Here is a 22,843-nt window from a genome sequence, read left to right on the forward strand (position 1 = left end):
TCCCAATCTGTATAAAGGGAATAATGACAACTTTGTAAAGAGCTGTGGGCCCTAGAGAGGTGGCAGGACATAAATGTTATGTGGTATTATAACTGTGCTGCACCCTGTTGTCACTCGAAACCTCACTGCAACAAAAACGACTGAATTTGGATCCGTCCTGCCCTGAGCTGAGAGAGAATTCCTGATGACTAGTAGTATAGGGCCTGTGCAGCAGTGCTAATTCTGTCCACTAGAGGGTAGCAGTAACACACCAACAGCTTGCCATGTCTGTTATTTGCTGTGTTCCTTAACTGGCCCATGGATCAGGCCGGCAGCCCCGTGCTGCTCTGATTCTTTGAATCCTTGAGAAATCTTGGACCTGCTGCATCGTAAACAGTCCCTGGGCCGACAGAATCCTTCGCAGGGGGAAGTGGTCACTGCAGCAATCATTGTGTGGGTGAGGGCGATATTACTGCTTAGACCAGCACATCTCCTGGCCCGTGGGACGTGCTGGGAGCAGGACCTGTGCTATTGAGATCTGGGATGTTTGCATTCATTACTGGCACTGGGGATGTAGTGTGCTGTATGGCTGGGCGTAGGTGCTCGAACTGGGGCTGCTCATCTTTCCGAAAGCGTGAGGGGTCCAGAACTGGACACAGGACTCCAGCTGGGGCCTCACCAGTGCTGAGTAGAGCTGGATGATTATCTCCCGTCTCTTACTGACAACACTCCTGTTAATTCACCCCAGATTCACATTAGCCTTTTTTTGCAACTGTATCACATTGTTGACTCTTATTCAATTTGGCATTCACTGTAACCCAGAGATCCTTTTCAGCCACACTACTTCCTAGACAGCTAGTCCCCATTTTGGAGCTGTGTATTTTATTTGTCTTTCGTAAATGTAGCACGTTGCACTTGTCTTTATTGAATTGCATCGTGTTCATTTCAGAGCAAGTCTCCAATTTATCGAGGTCGTTTTTGAGTTCTAGTGTGGGCGACCCCTCGCAGCTGCGTGTCAGCCATGCATTTTGTAAGCACGCGCTCCACTCCGTCATTTGTTATTTAATGAAAATAGTGAATAACATCAGATGCAGGACTGCCCCCGGTGGGATTGCTCTAGCTATGGTGGCCCCCATTTGACAGTGAACTATGCTTTTAATACGGTCTTTCAAACAGGTTCACATCCATTTTAGAGTAATTTAATCGAGACAGCATTTCCCAAGATTCCTTATGAGAATGTCCAGGCTTCCTGGTTTCCAGCAGCTTCTTTTCAGCTATCCGCCATTGCCACTGCGGTAAGGGGACGTAGTTCGGCAGTGCCACCCACTCACACCGCGTCGGAATCTGGGCCCAAGGATCTGCGTAAAGGGTGAGTTATAAATGGTGTGGGTGTGGATGGTGTTCCTAACCCCAACTATTCAAGAATCCGGAGTCAGGCCTCAAAGTCATGAGATTGATTAAAAATCATGAGCTTTAAAAATAAAACTGGGGCTCATTTTCTTTGTCTTCTGGTTTCCTTCCCTTTCGTGGGTGGTTGGGGCCTGTTTTAAACTTGACAGTGTTTGTTTTTAAATGACAGGTGGGATTTTTGCCTTTCACTTGAATCCAGGAGCTGGGGCTTGAGGAAAAAAAACATCACTTATTGTGAGACTCATGATAAAATTGCAAGCGTTAGCAACACACTGTGTGTGTGTGTGTGTGAGGTGAGAGAGAGAGCGCGTTCCTGCATGGACAGAAACAAACTGATTTAAATCCATAATGCCCCAATTCCTGCAAACGTCTCTGCCCTATTCCCAGCTGGACTGAGTTACCGAGAGATATCTTGGGTGGGGCTAAACCTTTCTGATGCCATCATGGAAACATTGGTGAGACCCTTCCTTGCTGCTTGGGCAGTGCATGAGCTAGTCCCTGGCTAGGAGCTGTGGAAATACAATGTCTGTGCAGAAATCTGTTTTGAGACCAGCCAGCGAGGGGCAGAGTAGTCACAAGAAATACATTGGCCTGAGTTGAGGCCTGGTTCTCTCTCTAGGATACCAACCTGTTCTGCAAAAAGAAAAGGAGGACTTGTGGCACCTTAGAGACTAACCAATTTATTTGAGCATGAGCTTTCGTGAGCCACAGCTCACTTCATCGGATGCATACTGTGGAAACTGCAGAAGACACCACATACACGAAACAATACCTCCTCCCACCCCACTCTCCTGCTGGTAATAGCTTATCTAAAGTGATCACTCTCCTTACAATGTGTATGATAATCAAGTTGGGCCATTTCCAGCACAAATCCAGGTTTTCTCACCCTCCGCCCCCCCCCCCCCAAACTCACTCTCCCGCTGGTAATAGCCCATCCACTGTATGTGGTGTCTTCTGCGGTTTCCACAGTGTGCATCCAATGGGATGGGCTGTGGCTCACGAAAGCTTATGCTCAAATAAATTGGTTAGTCTCTAAGGTGCCAAAAGTCCTCCTTTTCTTTTTGCGAATACAGACTAACACGGCTGTTACTCTGAAACCTGTTCTGCCTGAGCCCTGTTGGACTGTCCCAGGGTTTTCCTTTGGTTGCTGGGGCAGGGCGCTCTGTTCAGTGCATGTCCCCATGTCAGCAGTGCTCAAGGGCTGTCACAGCCCACCAAGCATTCTTGCCCCTTTGCTGTCGGGTGGGGTGGCCGTGGGAGCAGTGGGCAGGTGGTGGGAAATCTGGACTAGGCATCCCATTTGTGGGTCTTCATTGCATGTTCTCTACCCCTGCTTCATGGATTCTCTCTGGCCAGGGGACTTGTCTGGCCCCCATAGCTGAACACTTCCCAAGCCGTAGTGGAATCCCACCCCACCGCCTCCTACTGTGCCCCCTCCCCCCTGTGGATCTTTGCCCAGCCCTCCTGACCCATACTCTGCGCAGCGGGGCCCAATCCTCAGCTGCAATGAGCCAGGGTGGGTTCTGAGCCCTCCCCAAACTCCAGCCATGGGCATCTTGGCCCTGTGCGTTTCACTGAAAGGTGAAGCTCCCACCCCCCGCCCCGAGGTGTGACCATGCCCAGTAAACGGGGTTAACCCGTGGCTACGCTGGGGAAAAGGGTGGGGTTTTCTGGCATACGGCAATGCTGGGGGCCTGGCCCCTTGGTATTCCAAGCCTGCCCTCCTGGACACCAGTTTGCAGCACTTGTGGGGTGCCAGCCCTGCAGCCAATCACTGCCCCCAGCTGGAAAGGATGAGGATCATTCCAAGTCTTGATACGGACCATTGGACCAAGATTCCTGCAAAGCTGCTGCCCACCTCACACAGGCTGTCTGCCCCGCCAGTGCAGGGGAGCCCAGGGGATGGAAGAACTTGAGAGCTGCCCTGCTGGCTCTGACGCTGGCCCATGCCAGAGCCTCAGGGCGTGTACAGAGCAGGGCAGTTATGGGGTGCCATGCCTGATTTCTGGCACCCAGAGGTTTAGGGACACCTAGAGTGTGGGGTTGTGTCCCTGCCCATCTTGGCGCATAGCCATTGATGGACCCATCCTCAATGAACCTATTCAGGGCTTGTTTGACACCCACCTCCCTGTTAGCCTTTTGGCCTTCACACTATCCCCTAGCAATGAGTTCCACCGGTTGGCTGTGCATTGTGTGAAGAAATACTTCCTCTTCTTTGTATGCCACCTGCAGCCTATTAACGTCAGAATGTGAGTAGGGATGTGTCATTCACCCTTCCCCGCAATACAAAAACCAGTGTAACTCAGACGCACTGATCCGCCCTTGGCAATGTCAGAGCGACCTAGCAACCAGGAGGTCTGGGAGCCAGGCGAAGAGTGGAGAGGTTCCATGATCTCTCAGCAGAGCAGGACTAAGTGGAGGCAGCACCAGCTACTGTCACTGGGGAGAAAGATCCCGGGGTCACACATCACTGGCTGGCCAGCTCTGCCCCTCATCCCCCCCTCTGGGGACTGTAGGATTAACGTGTTCTTGGGAGCCAAGGGCTTGTGCTCTGATGGGAGGTTCAGACCCAGGGAGTTCTGTGCCCTGAGATGCCAGGCGGGGAGGGAGGCAAGAGCTGCATCTCACTCAATGCTACGCTGCATTTGGCAGCTTGTCGACTGGGGCACGGACAGCACCGTGGCAGGCCATCTGGTGCTAAGAGCAGTGTGCAGTGGGGGGAGGGACTCAGCTGCTTCTGCATGGCTACATCGATCTTGCAGAGTTCCTCCACCATAGCCAGTCTGAAGCCCATGGGCCTGGCCCTGGGACCACCATACCACCTCGGCCCCGGCCACAGGCTCTGAGCCACGTTTGGAGCCACTCCTAGGTTCCTGGGCCTACCAGGGCCTCCAGGAGCTGGGATTTAGCAGGTCATCCTGCTTTAATTGAAACCGGATGTGGTGGTAAGGGTGTTGAGGGGTCATCGGTCCCCTGGTGATGGGGGATCCCATGGGGAGAGGGGTCAGTTAGGGGGCGGGAGAGGATGGTAGTGATTCATTGCGAAAAAGCCGAAGTTGTTTGGTTCTGCGGCTTCCGAACAAACAGCTAGGGGAGGGGAAGGGGGAAAGGAAAATGTTGCTGGGGGGATAGACAATTTTGAAAAAAAGCCAAATGTTGCAGAGGTGTTTATCTTTGAGACCAGGGAAGGGAAAAGAAAAAGTTCCCCGTGATGCATTTTGCGCAGGCCCACCCGCAGCGTCCCACGCCCTGGGGGGGCGGGCAGGGCATGTACCAGCGCCGGTTCTAGAGCAGCAGAGTATGCGCGTGCCCCGCCATCTGTACCGGCCCAACGCCCCCGGGGGATAGTCACGGTTTTGCCCCAGTGCACAGGTGGGGTGTTGAGGCCCAGTGTCGCAAAGGGAAATCACGGGGAGTTAGGTGCTGAAATACTTCGGAGGATCTGGACCTGAGTGTCCAAAATCACCTAGTGACAGAGCCGGGCATTGAGTCCAGATCTCCTGAGTTCCCGGCGAGTGTCCTACCCACAGGGCCATAGACCTATACGGTGAGAAGGGACTGCAAGGGTCAGCTAGTCTAACCCCCTGCCAAGATGCAGGATTTGTTGTGTCTAACCCATCCCAGACAGATGGCTGTCCAGCCTCCTTTGGAAAACCTCCAGCGAAGGAGGTTCCACAAGCGTCCGAGGAGTCTGTTCCATTGTCCTGCTGTTCTTACAGTTAGGAAGTTTTTCCTGAGATTCAGTCTAGATCTGCTATGCTCTAGTTTGAACCCATTGCTTCTTGTCCTGCCCTCTTTTTTTTATGGCAGCCTTTCAAGTATCTGAAAACCGCTGTCATGTCCCCCTCTTAATCTCCTCTTTTCCAAAGTAAACATCCCCTGTCCTTTAAGCCTTTGCTCATGTGGCTTAGATTCCACCCCATCTTTGTTGCTTGCCTCTGGATCCTTTCCAGTTTCTATACACTGGTGCACAGACAATGCATGGGGATGGGGGGAAGAGGATGAAGGGTGTCACAGATTTACTGCTTGGCTTGTACTGAGCATGCTCAGTAACACTGCTGAAGCCAGCTGCCCTCATTCTGCTCCATCCCCCCACTATTGGCAGGCCTGGGCTGTCTCTGCATTGGTGACCAAATCGGGACACAATACTCCAGCTGAGACCCAACCAGTGCTGAGTAGCACTGTACTATCACCTCCCGTGACTTGCACGCTATGCTGGTTAATGCAACCTACAATTGCACTTGCTTTTTTCGCACGTTGCTGACTCATGTTGAGATTGTGATCCACCACATGTCTCAGATCCTTTTCAGCAGTGCTGCTGCCATACCAGTTTTCCCCGTTCTGTATTTGTGCATTTGGTTTTCCTTCCCTAAGCGTAGCACCTTACATTTGTCTTTGTTGAATTTCATTTTGTCGCCTATAGCCCAGTTCTCCCAGTTATCAAGAACCCTCTGAATTTTAGATCTATTCTTCAAAGTATTGGCAACGCTCCCTGCCCCAGCTTTGTGTCATCTGCAGATTTGATCAGTCTGCTGTCTATACCTACATCCAGATCACTAATAAACATGTTAAACAACACTGGCCCCAGAACAGATCCCTGGGGAACCCCACTTGAGACCTTCCTCCAATCTTACATCATTCCATTAATACTCTTTGTTTGTTGTTTAACCAATTTTGTATCCACGTAATGGTAGTTCCGTCGAGCCCGCATATCTCCAGCTTACCTATCAGACTGTCTTGTGGGCCTGTGGCAGAAGCCTTGCTGAAGTCCCGGTATTTTATGTCCACCACATTCCACCTATCCACCAAAGCAGTTACACTATTTCAGGTAAATCCATGCTGCTGCTAGCGATCATCCCTTCATCCTCCAGGTAGTTGCAAATGGAATGTTTCATACATTGCTGTCGTAGTTTCCCAGGTACTGAGGAACCAGGCCTGGTTCCTCCTTTTCCCCCTAGATGGGTGCTACATTAGCCCTTCTCCAGTCTTCCAGGCCACCCTTCCCTCCTCTGTCTCAGCCTGCCAGTGGGACTGCCCTGGGCCTGGAGCCTTTACCCTTGGGACCCCAAGGGACTAGAGGAGGGGCTTTTGGGTCACTAAATCCCCTGTAAATAATAAAGCACAGCATGTGGGTGCACCGAGTGCAGCACTACCCAGGTGAGAACTGTCCCCAGCCACGCGACTTGCTGCTTTCAGCATGGCCCAGAAGGCAGCTCCAGAGAGCCAATTGCCCCAGCTCATCCCTTTGTCAGTCGACTGGAGTCATTGCCTTCGGATCTGAAGCCAGCCAAGTTACGCCAGCCGAGTGGGTTCAGGGCTGGCTCCACGCTGAAAGAGTCAGAGGCGTTTGGCTTGTTCTCCACCTGGCCTTCTACCCCACTGGCCATCAGCACAATGCCTGGATTTTCCGTGGCACTAACAGTGCCACTCCGCTATGTGCGTGAAAGGGGATGGACTCGGGGGGCTGCTAGGCCTTTGCAGCTCACTCCTCTGCCCCTGGTTTTGAGCGTGCCCCCAGAGAGGACTGTGCACCCTACAGCTTGTGGGCTCTGACCCACAGCTGCCTCTGACACCCACCGCTGAGCAACATAGCGCCAGGGGACTTTGCCCTCATTACCCACCCATTCATTACACCTGGGCAACACGTGGCTGAGTGCTGCGTCTGTAGCTGTGACTCACTGAAAGGCCTGTTGCCTTGTCTGTGCACTGCTGCTCTGAAGTTATTAATAGAGCAAAAGAAGCCCCAAAAGTGCTAATCAACCCCCCTGTCGGCTCCTACAGTGGTGTGGGGGGTGCAGCGCATCGCTGGTCTTGGGATAACGTATGGGTGTGTGTGTGAGTAATGAACACTCATGATTGCCTGGGAGGTAGGCCAAACCTGCTAACCACATGGCATCGACGGGGAAACTGAGGCAGAGAAGGGCTGGACCTTAGCTTAATCTATAAAGGCATCCAGCGGCACAGCTGGCATTAGTACTAAACACTAGCGCTGGGCAAGTACCTGATTTTTCAGTTCACTGGCTGTTCTGAAAAAAAAAAAAATAGAAGAAAGTTTTCATTTCAGGTTGACTGATCCAATGTGCAAAGTTTCAGAAAGTTTCAGTGAACTTAAAATTAAATAAATAAATTTTGGTTCATAGGAAACATTTTCTTTTTCTATTCCTGAGTGAGTTTTTAAAATGTTCTTTAAATTAAGTTGAAGAAAGTTTTGAAAGGAGTCGTCGTTTCAAATTCAAAAAACAGGGTTTAAATTTTTTTAGAATTCTTTTTTAGGTTTTTTCCCCTATCAGAACAATTTGGTGAATTTGACCCCAGTTTTCCAAACTCATAGATTCCAAGGCTGGGATCATGGAGGCTGACCTCCTGCATAGCACAGGCCAGAGACCTGCCCCAAAACAATTTCCAGAAAAACAGCCAGTCTGGATTTAAAAATTGCTAGCACTGGAGAATCCACCATGAGTCGACCCTTGGTTAATTGTTCCAGTGGTTAATTACCCTCATTGCTAAAAATGTACACCTTATTTCTGATCTGAATTAATCAAGTTTCATCTTCCAGCCTTCAGATTGTGTTATGCTTTCTGTGCTAGATTGAAGAGCCCATTATTAAATATTTGTTTGCCATGTAGGTACTTATGGGATTTTCATTAGCAGTGATGAGGGGGAGGGGTGGTCCAGCACTGGCCTAGCCGGGGGATGGGATATGCATTAGCAGGGCTGGGAGGGAGAGGTTACTCAGCACTGGAATAACTGATGGGATTTGCATTGCCCATCTATTTTGGACTGCATAGAGTTCTCATTTATAGCCCCTAAGAGGCTGAATCCCCCTCCCACAAGGGTACAACAGGGTGTCCTCTTGTTGACTGTAACAGGCAAGGTAGGCCTGGCCCCCTGAGATGGGCAGGATGCCCTCTACCCCTGAGAGCCTAGGGGAGGAAGGGAGGCAGCCCAAGGCCTGGCCTCACGGTCAGCGGGCGAGCTTTCCACCTCGATGGAGGCAGCAGACCGCGCACGCCAGCTCCCAAACCTCTTTCTTGCCTGGGGTGGGCACCTTGAGAGACCAGTGCGGCGAGACAGAAGGAGAGAATTTCTGTCTTTCTTAGAGCAACTTGTAATAGATTTTCCAGGCAAAACAGATTTGCAGTGAGGAGGCCTTGTCACAAGCCATCAGCCTCAGCTGAGAAGAAACAGATGGAGAGTTAATTTCGGGGGGGCAGGCGCAGCGTCTCCTCGGCTTTCCCGCCTTTCCCCATTGCTTTGGGGCCTGGCTCTGGTCAGGAAGGGACAACTTGGAGAGGGAGGGAGTTATTATTTCAACCCTTTGTTCTCCTCAGCTGCTTCCCCTCCCCGCTGCATCCCATCAGCTTCCTGCCATCTCTTGCTGGGGCATACAGGGCAGTGTCAAATACAGGGGGAGGAGTGAAGGGGGGACCTGTTGGATGCTGCCTCAGTGTTCGGCCGTAGACCCTAGTGCTATGTTGGGGCATGCTCTGCAGCCACCTACCCCCAAGGTTCAAGTTGCCCTCGGCTTCCTTAACTCACCCCACTCCTCCACCAGCTAGGCCTAGCCTCTGTCCTGTCCCTTGGTGAAGAGAGGAGACAGGCTGGGGTTAGTAAGGCTGAGTAAAAAGGGGGATCCTTTACTGAGGCTGCTGGATGCAGATCCTGTGGTTCTCTCTAGTTCCGGGAATGACTAACGCAGCCTGTCGCTACAGCCTGACCTCCGTCACTTCCACCCTAGCTGCATCCCCCATTTGTTTGAGAGTCCATTGAGTTTCTGTTCTTGGCAGCGTGGGTGGAAGGTGTGCGGGGACTGCAGCCAGCAGTAGCAGTGATGGTGGCTTTGGGGACAGTCACCAAGAAAATGATGGTGGCTGTGGCTGATGCCTGTTACCAGCAGTGCTGGCAGCTAAGGTGCGAATTATATGGGATGGCCTGAGCCTTTCAGGGGGCTCCTGAATTGGGGCATTGTCTCCCTGCCACCTAGGATGTTACCACTCCTCCCAGAGCACCCTCACTGCACTCTCTGATTGCTGCACTGCTTGCTGGGCTCCCTCTGTAATATTCCCCCAGGCTGGTTTTCTCTGGAGTCTTAATTCCGATGCCAGACCAAAGCAAAATTGTGGTGATGTGAGAGGATTTCCCTTTATTGTAGGTATGGTTATTAGCAGAGAGAGTTGAAAGATTCTTGGTGCATTATATCCCCGGTTTGGTTGGTGCATCCTCATTCTCTTCTTCCCAAGTTTCTACCATAGCGTTTTCAGATGAGGGGACCCTTGCCAACTGTTTGCCTTGATTCTTTGCCATCTCTGTCCTGTGGTTGGTCACCAAAGGTCACATGATGGCACATCTGCTCCCTTACTGGATGACATACAACACAGGGCTAGGAATGAGCGAGTAACACACTTTCTGATATAAATGTTTGGACAAATTCCCATTCATAGTAAAATGCAATATTGGGGTTAGCTGCCTTTTAGGGGCCCTAAGCCTGACTACACAGGTCAGAGTGACCACCACGAGGCAAGTTAAACTAGCCAGGGCTACACTGGATAATAACCTGCTGTTGCTAGTGGTGGGGATACCTGAAAAAGGGCTATGGCTGATGGACGACCCCAAGACCGAATGGAAGCCACCTCCATCTAACCACAAAATCAGCTGCCCCTTTCAAACCTACTGCTAGGCTAAATCTTGAGGGTGGGGGACGTGAAAGGGAAGGTTTGTCAGGAAGAGCAAGGGAGGGTGGTTGGAAGCTGGTCGGGCCAGCCTGTGACAAGCAGGATTTCAGGCCTGATGCATGTTGAGAGGTAGGTTCAACACAGGTAGCTGCTGAGCAAAGCTAAGTGACCGAGACAGATCCTGACAAGGGCAACTCAATGCCGGAGACCCCCAAATAGCTCTCAGCACTGTGACAGGAACAATACAGGAATGACCAGATCTGGATGTCAAGCTAGAGAGAAGTGGGGTGGAGACAAGAGGGGGAGAGGTGCTGTGTGGCGCTGGAGTCGACTTGGGGGGCCCCAGACTGAGGCACCTGAGGGAGGTGTCCTGAGCCTGGATTTAAGCTGAGGCTGCTGTAGCCATTGGCTGTCGGCCTGGCCTGGGCAGCTCGTGCCCCAATTCTTCTGTTGAGCAGGTCCCCCAGGGCCGGGATAGTGAGAGAGCTGGGGGTCAGGATTATGGGGCACTGGGTGAGCTGTAGAGGTGCAGCTCTGAGACAGAGGGGTGTGGGAAATTGCCTTTCAATGAGCAGTTGACCAATTAAATAATAATTATTTGATGATTGAACCTGTCTTTAAAATGAGGACAGCACCCGCTGTCTGGCCTGAGTCTCCCTTGTTGCTGGCAGTCAAAGACCTCTGCCTGGAGATATAGAATCATAGAAGATTAGGGTTGGAAGAGACCTCAGGAGGTCATCTAGTCCAATCCCCTGCTCAAAGAAGGACCAACCCCAATTAAATCATCCCAGACAGAGCTTTGTGAAGCTGGGCCTTAAAACCCTCAAAGGATGGAGACTCTACCACCCTCCCTAGGTAACCCATTCCAGTGTTTCACCACCCTCCTAGTGAAATAGTGTTTCCTAATATCCAAACTAGACCTCCCCCACTGCAACTTGAGACCACTGGTCCTTGTTCTGTCATCTGCCACCACTGAGAACAGCCGAGCTCCATCCTCTTTGGAACCCCCCTTCAGGTAGTTGAAGGCTGCTATCAAATCTCCCCTCACTCTCCTCTTCTGCAGACTAAATATGTAGGTGACCCTCCAGCAGTGCACCCAGCCAAGCACTGGATTCCCTCAACAGCAGCAGCAGCAGCTTCTGCTATTGGTCGTCTGCATCTCTAAGGTGTCCATCACTGCAGTATCTGTCCGGCTTAGTGCTGACTTCTCAAGAACACAGACACTGGCAACACAAAAAGAAAAGGAGTACTTGTGGCACCTTAGAGACTAACCAATTTATTTGAGCATGAGCTTTCGAGAGCTACAGCTCACTTCATCGGATGCATACTGTGGAAACTGCAGAAGACATTATATACACAGAGACCATGAAACAATACCTCCTCCCACCCCACTCTCCTGCTGGTAATAGCTTATCTAAAGTGATCACTCTCCTTACAATGTGTATAATAATCAAGTTGGGCCATTTCCAGCACAAATCCAGGTTTTCTCACCCTCCGCCCCCGCCCCCCCAAAATCACTCTCCTGCTGGCAATAGTTCATCCAAAGTGACCACTCTCCTTACAATGTGAATGATAATCAAGGTGGGCCATTTCCAGCACAAATCCAGGTTTTCTCACACCCCCCGCCCCCACAAACTCACTCTCCTGCTGGTAATAGCTCATCCAAACTGACCACTCTCCTTACAATGTGTATGATAATCAAGGTGGGCCATTTCCAGCATAAATCCAAGTTTAACCAGAACGTCTGGGGGAAGGGGTAGGAAAAAACAGGGGGAAATAGGTTACCTTGCATAATGACTTAGCCACTCCCAGTCTCTATTTAAGCCTAAATTAATAGTATCCAATTTGCAAATGAATTCCAATTCAGCAGTTTCTCACTGGAGTCTGGATTTGAAGTTTTTTTGTTTTAAGATAAAAAGAAAAGGAGTACTTGTGGCACCTTAGAGACTAACCAATTTATTTGAGCATGAGCTTTCATGAGCTACAGCTCACTTCATCAGATACATACCGTGGAAACTGCAGCAGACTTTATATATACACAGAGAATATGAAACAATACCTCCTCCCACCCCACTGTCCTGCTGGTAATAGCTTATCTAAAGTAATCGTCAGGTTAGGCCATTTCCAGCACAAATCCAGGTTTTCTCACCCTCCACCCCCCACACACAAATTCACTCTCCTGCTGGTGATAGCCCATCCAAAGTGACAACTCTTTACACAATGTGCATGATAATGAAGTTAGGCCATTTCCTGCACAAATCCAGGTTCTCTCACTCCCTCACCCCCCTCCAAAAACCCACCCCCATACACACACAGACTCACTCTCCTGCTGGTAATAGCTCGTCCAAACTGACCACTCTCCAAGTTTAAATCCAAGTTAAACCAGAACATCTGGGGGGGGGGGGGGGGAGGAAAAAACAAGAGGAAATAGGCTACCTTGCATAATGACTTAGCCACTCCCAGTCTCTATTTAAGCCTAAATTAATAGTATCCAATTTGCAAATGAATTCCAATTCAGCAGTTTCTCGCTGGAGTCTGGATTTGAAGTTTTTTTGTTTTAAGATAGCGACCTTCATGTCTGTGATTGCGTGACCAGAGAGATTGAAGTGTTCTCCGACTGGTTTATGAATGTTATAATTCTTGACATCTGATTTGTGTCCATTTATTCTTTTACGTAGAGACTGTCCAGTTTGACCAATGTACATGGCAGAGGGGCATTGCTGGCACATGATGGCATAAATCACATTGGTGGATGTGCAGGTGAACGAGCCTCTGATAGTGTGGCTGATGTTATTAGGCCCTGTGATGGTGTCCCCTGAATAGATATGTGGGCACAATTGGCAACGGGCTTTGTTGCAAGGATAAGTTCCTGGGTTAGTGGTTCTGTTGTGTGGTATGTGGTTGTTGGTGAGTATTTGCTTCAGGTTGCGGGGCTGTCTGTAGGCAAGGACTGGCCTGTCTCCCAAGATTTGTGAGAGTGTTGGGTCATCCTTTAGGATAGGTTGTAGATCCTTAATAATGCGTTGGAGGGGTTTTAGTTGGGGGCTGAAGGTGACGGCTAGTGGCGTTCTGTTATTTTCTTTGTTAGGCCTGTCCTGTAGTAGGTAACTTCTGGGAACTCTTCTGGCTCTATCAATCTGTTTCTTTACTTCCGCAGGTGGGTATTGTAGTTGTAAGAAAGCTTGACAGAGATCTTGTAGGTGTTTGTCTCTGTCTGAGGGGTTGGAGCAAATGCGGTTGTATCGCAGAGCTTGGCTGTAGACGATGGATCGTGTGGTGTGGTCAGGGTGAAAGCTGGAGGCATGCAGGTAGGAATAGCGGTCAGTAGGTTTCCGGTATAGGGTGGTGTTTATGTGACCATTGTTTATTAGCACTGTAGTGTCCAGGAAGTGGATCTCTTGTGTGGACTGGACCAGGCTGAGGTTGATGGTGGGATGGAAATTGTTGAAATCATGGTGGAATTCCTCAAGGGCTTCTTTTCCATGGGTCCAGATGATGAAGATGTCATCAATATAGCGCAAGTAGAGTAGGGGCTTTAGGGGACGAGAGCTGAGGAAGCGTTGTTCTAAATCAGCCATAAAAATGTTGGCATACTGTGGGGCCATGCGGGTACCCATAGCAGTGCCGCTGATCTGAAGGTATACATTGTCCCCAAATGTGAAATAGTTATGGGTAAGGACAAAGTCACAAAGTTCAGCCACCAGGTTAGCCGTGACATTATCGGGGATAGTGTTCCTGACGGCTTGTAGTCCATCTTTGTGTGGAATGTTGGTGTAGAGGGCTTCTACATCCATAGTGGCCAGGATGGTGTTATCAGAAAGATCACCGATGGATTGAAGTTTCCTCAGGAAGTCAGTGGTGTCTCGAAGGTAGCTGGGAGTGCTGGTAGCGTAGGGCCTGAGGAGGGAGTCTACATAGCCAGACAATCCTGCTGTCAGGGTGCCAATGCCTGAAATGATGGGGCGCCCAGGAGTTCCAGGTTTATGGATCTTGGGTAGTAGATAGAATATCCCAGGTGGGGGTTCCAGGGGTGTGTCTGTGCGGATTTGATCTTGTGCTTTTTCAGGAAGTTTCTTGAGCATATGCTGTAGTTGCTTTTGGTAACTCTCAGTGGGATCATAGGGTAATGGCTTGTAGAAACTCGTGTTGGAGAGCTGCCGAGCAGCCTCTTGTTCATATTCCGACCTATTCATGATGACAACAGCACCTCCTTTGTCAGCCTTTTTGATTATGATGTCAGAGTTGTTTCTGAGGCTGTGGATGGCATTGCGTTCCGCATGGCTGAGGTTATGGGGCAAGTGATGCTGCTTTTCCACAATTTCAGCCCGTGCACGTCGGCGGAAGCACTCTATGTAGAAGTCCAGTCTGCTGTTTCGACCTTCAGGAGGAGTCCACCTAGAATCCTTCTTTCTGTAGTGTTGGTAGGGAGACCTCTGTGGATTAGTATGTTGTTCAGAGGTATTTTGGAAATATTCCTTGAGTCGGAGACGTCGAAAATAGGATTCTAGGTCACCACAGAACTGTATCATGTTCATGGGGGTGGAGGGGCAGAAGGAGAGGCCCCGAGATAGAACAGCTGCTTCTGCTGGGCTGAGAGTATAGTTGGATAGGTTAACAATATTGCTAGGTGGGTTGAGGGAACCATTGCTGTGGCCCCTTGTAGCATGTAGTAGTTTAGAAAGTTTAGTGTCCTTTTTCTTTTGTAGAGAAGCAAAGTGTGCGTTGTAAATGGCTTGTCTAGTTTTAGTAAAATCCAGCCACGAGGAAGTTTGTGTGGAAGGTTGGTTTTTTATGAGAGTATCCAGTTCTGAGAGCTCATTCTTAATCTTTCCCTGTTTGCTGTAGAGGATGTTGATCAGGTGATTCCGCAGTTTCTTTGAGAGCGTGTGGCACAAGCTGTCAGCATAGTCTGTGTGGTATGTAGATTGTAATGGATTTTTTACCTTCAGTCCTTTTGGTACGATGTCCATCTGTTTGCATTTGGAAAGGAAGATGATGTCTGTCTGTATCTGTGCAAGTTTTTTCATGCAGTTGATAGATTTCCACTCCATACGGCTAAATGCAGTGCCTTGCATAATGACAGGTTTCAGAGTAACAGCCGTGTTAGTCTGTATTCGCAAAAAGAAAAGGAGTACTTGTGGCACCTTAGAGACTAACCAATTTATTTGAGCATGAGCTTTCGTGAGCTACAGCTCACTTCATCAGATACATACCGTGGAAACTGCAGCAGACTTTATATATACACAGAGAATATGAAACAATACCTCCTCCCACCCCACTGTCCTGCTGGTAATAGCTTATCTAAAGTAATCGTCAGGTTAGGCCATTTCCAGCACAAATCCAGGTTTTCTCACCCTCCACCCCCCCACACAAATTCACTCTCCTGCTGGTGATAGCCCATCCAAAGTGACAACTCTTTACACAATGTGCATGATAATGAAGTTAGGCCATTTGGATGACCCAACACTCTCACAAATCTTGGGAGACAGGCCAGTCCTTGCCTACAGACAGCCCCGCAACCTGAAGCAAATACTCACCAACAACCACATACCACACAACAGAACCACTAACCCAGGAACTTATCCTTGCAACAAAGCCCGTTGCCAATTGTGCCCACATATCTATTCAGGGGACACCATCACAGGGCCTAATAACATCAGCCACACTATCAGAGGCTCGTTCACCTGCACATCCACCAATGTGATTTATGCCATCATGTGCCAGCAATGCCCCTCTGCCATGTACATTGGTCAAACTGGACAGTCTCTACGTAAAAGAATAAATGGACACAAATCAGATGTCAAGAATTATAACATTCATAAACCAGTCGGAGAACACTTCAATCTCTCTGGTCACGCAATCACAGACATGAAGGTCGCTATCTTAAAACAAAAAAACTTCAAATCCAGACTCCAGCGAGAAACTGCTGAATTGGAATTCATTTGCAAATTGGATACTATTAATTTAGGCTTAAATAGAGACTGGGAGTGGCTAAGTCATTATGCAAGGTAGCCTATTTCCTCTTGTTTTTTCCTCCCCCCCCCCCCCCCCCAGATGTTCTGGTTTAACTTGGATTTAAACTTGGAGAGTGGTCAGTTTGGACGAGCTATTACCAGCAGGAGAGTGAGTCTGTGTGTGTATGGGGGTGGGTTTTTGGAGGGGGGTGAGGGAGTGAGAGAACCTGGATTTGTGCAGGAAATGGCCTAACTTCATTATCATGCACATTGTGTAAAGAGTTGTCACTTTGGATGGGCTATCACCAGCAGGAGAGTGAATTTGTGTGTGGGGGGTGGAGGGTGAGAAAACCTGGATTTGTGCTGGAAATGGCCTAACCTGACGATTACTTTAGATAAGCTATTACCAGCAGGACAGTGGGGTGGGAGGAGGTATTGTTTCATATTCTCTGTGTATATATAAAGTCTGCTGCAGTTTCCACGGTATGTATCTGATGAAGTGAGCTGTAGCTCACGAAAGCTCATGCTCAAATAAATTGGTTAGTCTCTAAGGTGCCACAAGTACTCCTTTTCTTTTTGCGAATACAGACTAACACGGCTGTTACTCTGAAACCTGTTTTAAGATAGCGACCTTCATGTCTGTGATTGCGTGACCAGAGAGATTGAAGTGTTCTCTAACTGGTTTATGAATGTTATAATGGACATAAATCAGATGTCAAGAATTAATACAGACTAACACGGCTGTTACTCTGAAAACTGGCAACACAGATTAGTTGATGCTGAGGCTCTTTTTGATGTCATTTTTTTGCCCAGCCACTGGTGGATTGCAATGCCCAGCAGATGTGCTTGGCTAAATTTCTGGGAATTCCACTTGTCCTGGACTAGGCACTGCTTGGAGACTCACAGATTCATCATCCAGCACTGAGGAAAAGCAAAAATGCTCCATGAGCCACCAGCGATCCAGAGACCCCAGTTTGAGACCATAGATGCTGTCTGAGCCTTAATGACCTCACATTCAAGCCCCCATCATTACCAGTCAACAGACAAAACTCAGAGCTATAAAAGGTTCTGTAACCGTAATGGTAACATTCGCAACCAAAATAGCATGCTGATTTCTTTGCCCCTGGCAGACAGAGGTGTTGCCAAGTAGAGATGGGTGAATAATGGAGTTTTTGGTTCACTGGCAAGAAGTCAGAAGAAAATTAGTCTCAGATCACATGGAAAGTGAAAACTTTTCAAAAGTTTTGAGGAATTGAAAAGTCAAAAAAACCATGTTTGGGGTTGAGTGAAATGTTTCATTATGACAAAGTGGAAAGGTTTCATTTCCATTATGACCATTTTTAAACATTTTTGAATTTTCAAAAATAAAATTAAAGGAAATTTTGAAATGAAAAGTCATTTCAAACCAAAACATTGAAATATTTCATTTGAAAAATGTGAAGATGAAACGTTTGCGGTATTTCAGAATTGTTTTGGTCGGGTATTTGGCAAATGACCAGGTCGGTGAAGCTGACACAGATGCGGGAAATGTTTAGGTGTTGCTGGATCTTCATTTTGTGCCAGAAAAAAATTTCACGCCAAATATTTTGCCCGGCTCTATTGCCACCTGCTACGTCTAAAGACTCCTTTAAAAAATCTGCCAGGACAAACAAACAATGTCTGGGTTTTTCCGTATTTCTCCGCCAGTATTTGTACAATGGCAACATTTTCTGATTAAAGAGCAGTGTGATGGCACCCGGTGGCCTCAACGTCCAGCTCTGTTGGCAACTCCCCCTTATACAATATAAATATATTATTCACCACTGCACAGTATCCTGCTTTGCAGCTCAGGGGCGGTGCATGACCCTACCAGCTGTCAGTTCACACAACACATGCTGGGGAGTGACCGTCCTGGAGCCAGATCATCTGGGGCTGTACAATCAACAATTGGCCACACCAACAAGCTCCAACACCCTGCTCTGGGTAGGTCTAGTACCTCCCCCTCTGGTGGCTACTCTGCAGAGAGGATAAGAGCCTACTCCTATTGCCAGAGAGGATCAAGTTACTTGTTTAGCTGAAGTTCTAGCCCCAGTGGTGGTAATTAGATTTAGAAGTAGGAGGCCTCCAGGGAAGTGGTGCTGGTGAGTCCATAGACGATGTCCTTCGCTCAGAGTCAGCTGGAGTCAAGGCCAAAGCTGCCATGAGGAAAGACCTTTAAAGTGATTTCTGTGGAATTGTTAATCGCCCTGTTGGCCAGCCTGGTCCTGATTTGCCTCGTGTGTTTTCACACATGGACCTGTAAAAGGCAGTGGCTTCTGATGCAGGAGCTGGGATTGGGGCGTGGCCACTTTCTTCCCATCATCCTGTAGGGCAAAGCCTACATGTGTCACTGCCCTGCCGCAGGGCGTCAGCCCCTGCAGAGAGGCTGGGGGCAGTCCCCGGGGTAGGGTGTGCACTGCTGCATCTCCAGGATAGCAGACATTCTGGTGCTGCTGTGAGCGGATCCCATTGCTGAGAGTGCCCTGCCCCCATCGGCATGACCTCGCACGCACCATCACACTGGCGGGGGTGGGTTGCATGTGTGAAAAACGGCCCCCACTGTGTCCCCAGCAACTCCACATGAGAACACCAGATAAACCCACATCCGGGTCTAAATTGCTACCAGGCAGGGGACGATGCTTCGGAAAAACAGCACTGGCTGGCTTAGAACCAGCTGGCTCACCTCCCCACCTGCTCCAGTGTCAGGGGCCAGCTGGGCAGGGGCACAAAGGCAGGTGTTTGCCGCAGGGCTGTGGGCAAGGGGCATGGATTGGGGCAGGACCTTAGTGCCGACAGTGGAGGATCCCTCCCTTGAACCCTGGCAAGGCCAGGAGGTCCTGGAAGGCGATGCCTGTGCTGGGTGGGAAGGGCAGGAAGAGCTGTGCGGCAGTGGTGACTGTGACTGGGGGAAGGGCACCCTGGCTGGGCGCAGTGCATGATGGGAGAAGAGCACCATAAAATCGGGACAATACTCGGCCTGTCTACACCCCCCCTGAAGGGGGTGCAAACCCCATCCCCACCCTGTGCCTTGGCAGATGTGCACCAGGGTAGCCTCAGCGGCCCCTCTCCGTACACACGCAGCCGTTGAGCTAGAAGGCTTCTGGCCGCCTGTCAGATGCTAGCACCAGTGCCTCATCTGCGGTGGGTTCTGCTCCCCCTGAGCAGAGCCTGTTTCGCAGTCTCCCTGCCTTGCTGGGTGGGAGCCAGTGACGGCCAGGCCCCGTGGCCAGTTTGCCCCGTTCAGGAGAGCGTGGGGCCGTGTCACCGAGCAGGGCCTCGCATACGCTCTGCCTCTTTGATTGCATCTGACGATAATGGGAGCTGCTGGTGAATATTTTATGGCTCCCACAGGGCAGATAGAACATATTGTGCATTTCACGCCGCGGAGCTCCGCTGAGACGAAGGCACGCTTGAAAAGAACAACCGGCGGGGTGGGGGGGTGTCAGTGTCTGGGTGAACAGACAGGGTTTGCAAGGGGCCTTAGCACCTCCCCTGCCCCAGCCTCAGTGTGGTGCTCTGCAATGGATGATGCCTCTGTGCCACCCTCATGAGATAATCCCTATGCCACCCCAAGCCATCTCCATGCCCCCCAATACCTCCCATGACTCCACATGTGATATTCCCTGTACCATCCCCCTGTGTTACCCCCATGTGAGACCCCCTGTGCCAATGTGATACCTGGTGCTGTCCACATGCACCATCCCTATGTGACATCACCTGCATGTGATGCCTCTGTCAGTATGGAGGGGTGGCGCTGGCTGGGCAGGGTGGGCATGGGCACGGCACCTCCATGCTCTGGGCACTGAGCATGTCTCTGGCCAGGATCTTGCCTATGAAACCCCAGCCAGCACAGCCAAAGCCTGGTGACCGAGGGGTGGGGGTGGGGAAACTACACATTGCTCTCCCCTGGGATCCCTGTCTCTGGACCAAGCCACCACCCCCCCATACCCTGGGTCCAGAGCAGTCCAGGCCTGCTCATATGCTGGACACCTTCCAGCCACTCCAACAAGGAGCCAACCCCCTCTTGCCATGAAACACTTCCCACTCAGAGACTCCTTTGAGCAGCCCCCCTGCCCCTGCCCAGCTGCTGGGGAGGGGGGCTCTGTGGAGCAGGCAGAGTGCTTTGCCTGGGGGCTGCCTGCCGCGCACTCGGCCCCGTGCACATGCAGCTGGGCTGGCTCCGTGGCTGCCTGCGCCAGGGCCTGGCTTCAACCTTGTCAATAATGCAGGCTGCTCGCGGCCGGGTTAATGGGCCTCTAGGCCGTACGCAGCTGCCAGTGCCTCCACTCCCCGGCAGGAAAGATTCCAGCTTTCAGCTTGGCCTCTTCCCCTTCCCCCCGGACCTGGGCCCTGCTCTCCTGAGCTGCTGGCCAAGGCACCCCGGCTCAGGTCTCCTCTGGGCCTACAGTCCCTGTGCCACTGGTGGTTCATGCAGCTCCTTGCACACAGCAGGGCCAGCAGGATCAACGGCCCAACTCACACCCCATCTGAGCTGGTTCCAGCACAGCCCCCGAAGGTGTCACGCCCAAGGGGATGTCCCTCCCTTGAAAGCCAGTGCTTTCCAAAGACCCCGGCTCCTGCTGTGGGCACTGACAGTGTAAATCCTCACAGGTGAGCGTGTCAATGCCCCAGCCCTCCCCTGGCTGGCCTCAGTGTCCAGGGCACAGCTCTCCTGTGAGGAAGGGGGCAGAGGGTGTTATGAACCAGCAGGAAGGGCTGGCGTCTCTGGAGTGGGGCCTGGGAAAGCTGCCCACAGGTGGCTGGGCTAAGGGATTTATTGATGGTTCTGCTTGCTCATGCATCACCTGCCTAGCATGGGGGCGGGGTGGGCAGAAATGACCAGGCAGGTAATTACCCCTTGGAGGGAAGGGGGCAGTGAGGTGACGCACTGGTAGCACTATGCTGCCTGAGGCACAGAAGTAGAACACCATGCTGGTGGGATGGGAGTGTCTGCTCAGGGGCAGCCTTAGCAGGAGCTGCGGGTCGGGATTGAGGGGCACTGGCAAGGCTGTGTGTGGAGGAACCCAGGGCTGCGGTAGCAGGGGCTGCGGGTCGGGATTGAGGGGCATTGGCAGAGCTCTGTGTGTAGGGGGCCTGCCCCCCCAGCTCTGACAACACCCCTCAGTCCTGACCCACAGCCCCCCGCTACTGCAGTGCTGGGCTCCACCTCCTGCACACGCCATGTACCTCAGACCCCTGACCTGACCCTCTGCCCCCAGGTCTGCCAACGGACTCCAGTGCTGACCATGGCACCCCAAGGCCCTGGTCTGCCAGAGCTGCTCAGAGAGCGGACCTGGGAACAGCTGCCATTGCCGTTTAGCCACCTGGGCAAAGCCCTTCCTGGAGTGTTTGTGTGTGTGTGCACATCGCACCCAGTCATACGCAGGACATGTGAGAGGCCTGCCCTGCTTCACAGTGGGGTGCCCTCCTCATCGCCACCCACTGCTGCTGAGCCCCTTTGCTCCTCTAGCACCTGGCCGCCAAGGATCTGATGCCCGTTCCGCCATTAATGCCATCTCCCACTGCCCCTGGGGAAGAGCCATTCCCTCCATTGTAAACTGAGGCGCAGGGTGGGTGGAGTCTTGGCACCTGCAGGCTGTGGTGACACACAAATTAAAAGCACCTAGGATTGGCAGTTTGGATGGCCAGACAGAGGTGACGTGCCTAAGGCCACAGATCACGTCAGGGGCAGCGCTAAGAAGGAGAACCCAACAGGCCTGATTCTCAGACCATTAAACCCCACTCCTTCCAGGTGCTGTGACTAAAACCCAGTGTCCTGACTCTCAGTCCCCCATGCTCTACCCCACTCTCCAGAGCTGGGAACAGAATCCCTGCTGTAATCTGAGCCCCTAGCAGAATCCCTGCTAGACCACACTCCTGCCAGGTAATGTGAACAGAACCCAGGAGCCCTGACTCTCAGCCTCCAGTCTAACCACTAGACCCCACTCCCCTGACTTGTGAACAGAACCCAAGAGTCCTGACTCCCTTGCCATGGCTCTGATGCACTAGCTCACACTCCTGCCAGTGGATGGGAATAGAACCCAGGAGTCCTGATTCCCAGCCCTGGCCCCTCTCCCCATCCTATCTTGATTGGGGTCAGTTATTGCGCAGATCTGAGGCTCCAGTGACAGAACTACTGGAAGCGTTTGCAGAAGGGCTCGTTACCTGCTGGGGTGGCTTGCGGAAGATGGGAATGCCAGAGCCTTAAAGTTGTGGCTGCTCTGGCACTCCTGTCTAGCAAGCAGGATGTCAGTGCATCCAGCAGCATTTCCTCCCCCAGGCCAGCTGATGCCCAGGGAGTTTAGGTTTAAACAGAAGGTCTGCCTGTCCCAAGAATCTGCTCCTCATTGCCAGAGTCAGCCAGGACTGCCATGGTATTGAAGAGGGCTGGCTCACTTGCATAGAGATTGTACTGAGCTGTCACAAGGTAAGTCAGGTGGGTGAGATGTGAGGATTTGGGGGATCTGGCCGTACAATGTGTGAATGCTGTGTGAGCTTAGGAACCCTTTGCAGGGAACTTTACCAGACCACAGATTCCGTTTTGAATGTGCAGCCCCCCTTTGCTTTCTCCATTGGCTGGTTGCCTCCACGACGGACTGAAATGCCCAAGACTGGTGGCAAAGGGTTGTTGATATTATGTGCTCTCTAATTGCAATAGATGGCTTCCATCAGGAGAACTGGTTTAGCAGAAGTTGTCTCGGTAACAAAGTCACCTGGCCAAGGTCTGTGATCACCTGAGAAAGACATCACCTGATGGGGGGCCTGAAAGTTATAAAAGGCCAGGAGTTGCTCAGGAGCCATTTTTAGTTC

This window comes from Eretmochelys imbricata, chromosome 10 (assembly GCF_965152235.1).
Source record: "Eretmochelys imbricata isolate rEreImb1 chromosome 10, rEreImb1.hap1, whole genome shotgun sequence".
Lineage (NCBI taxonomy): Eukaryota > Metazoa > Chordata > Testudines > Cheloniidae > Eretmochelys > Eretmochelys imbricata.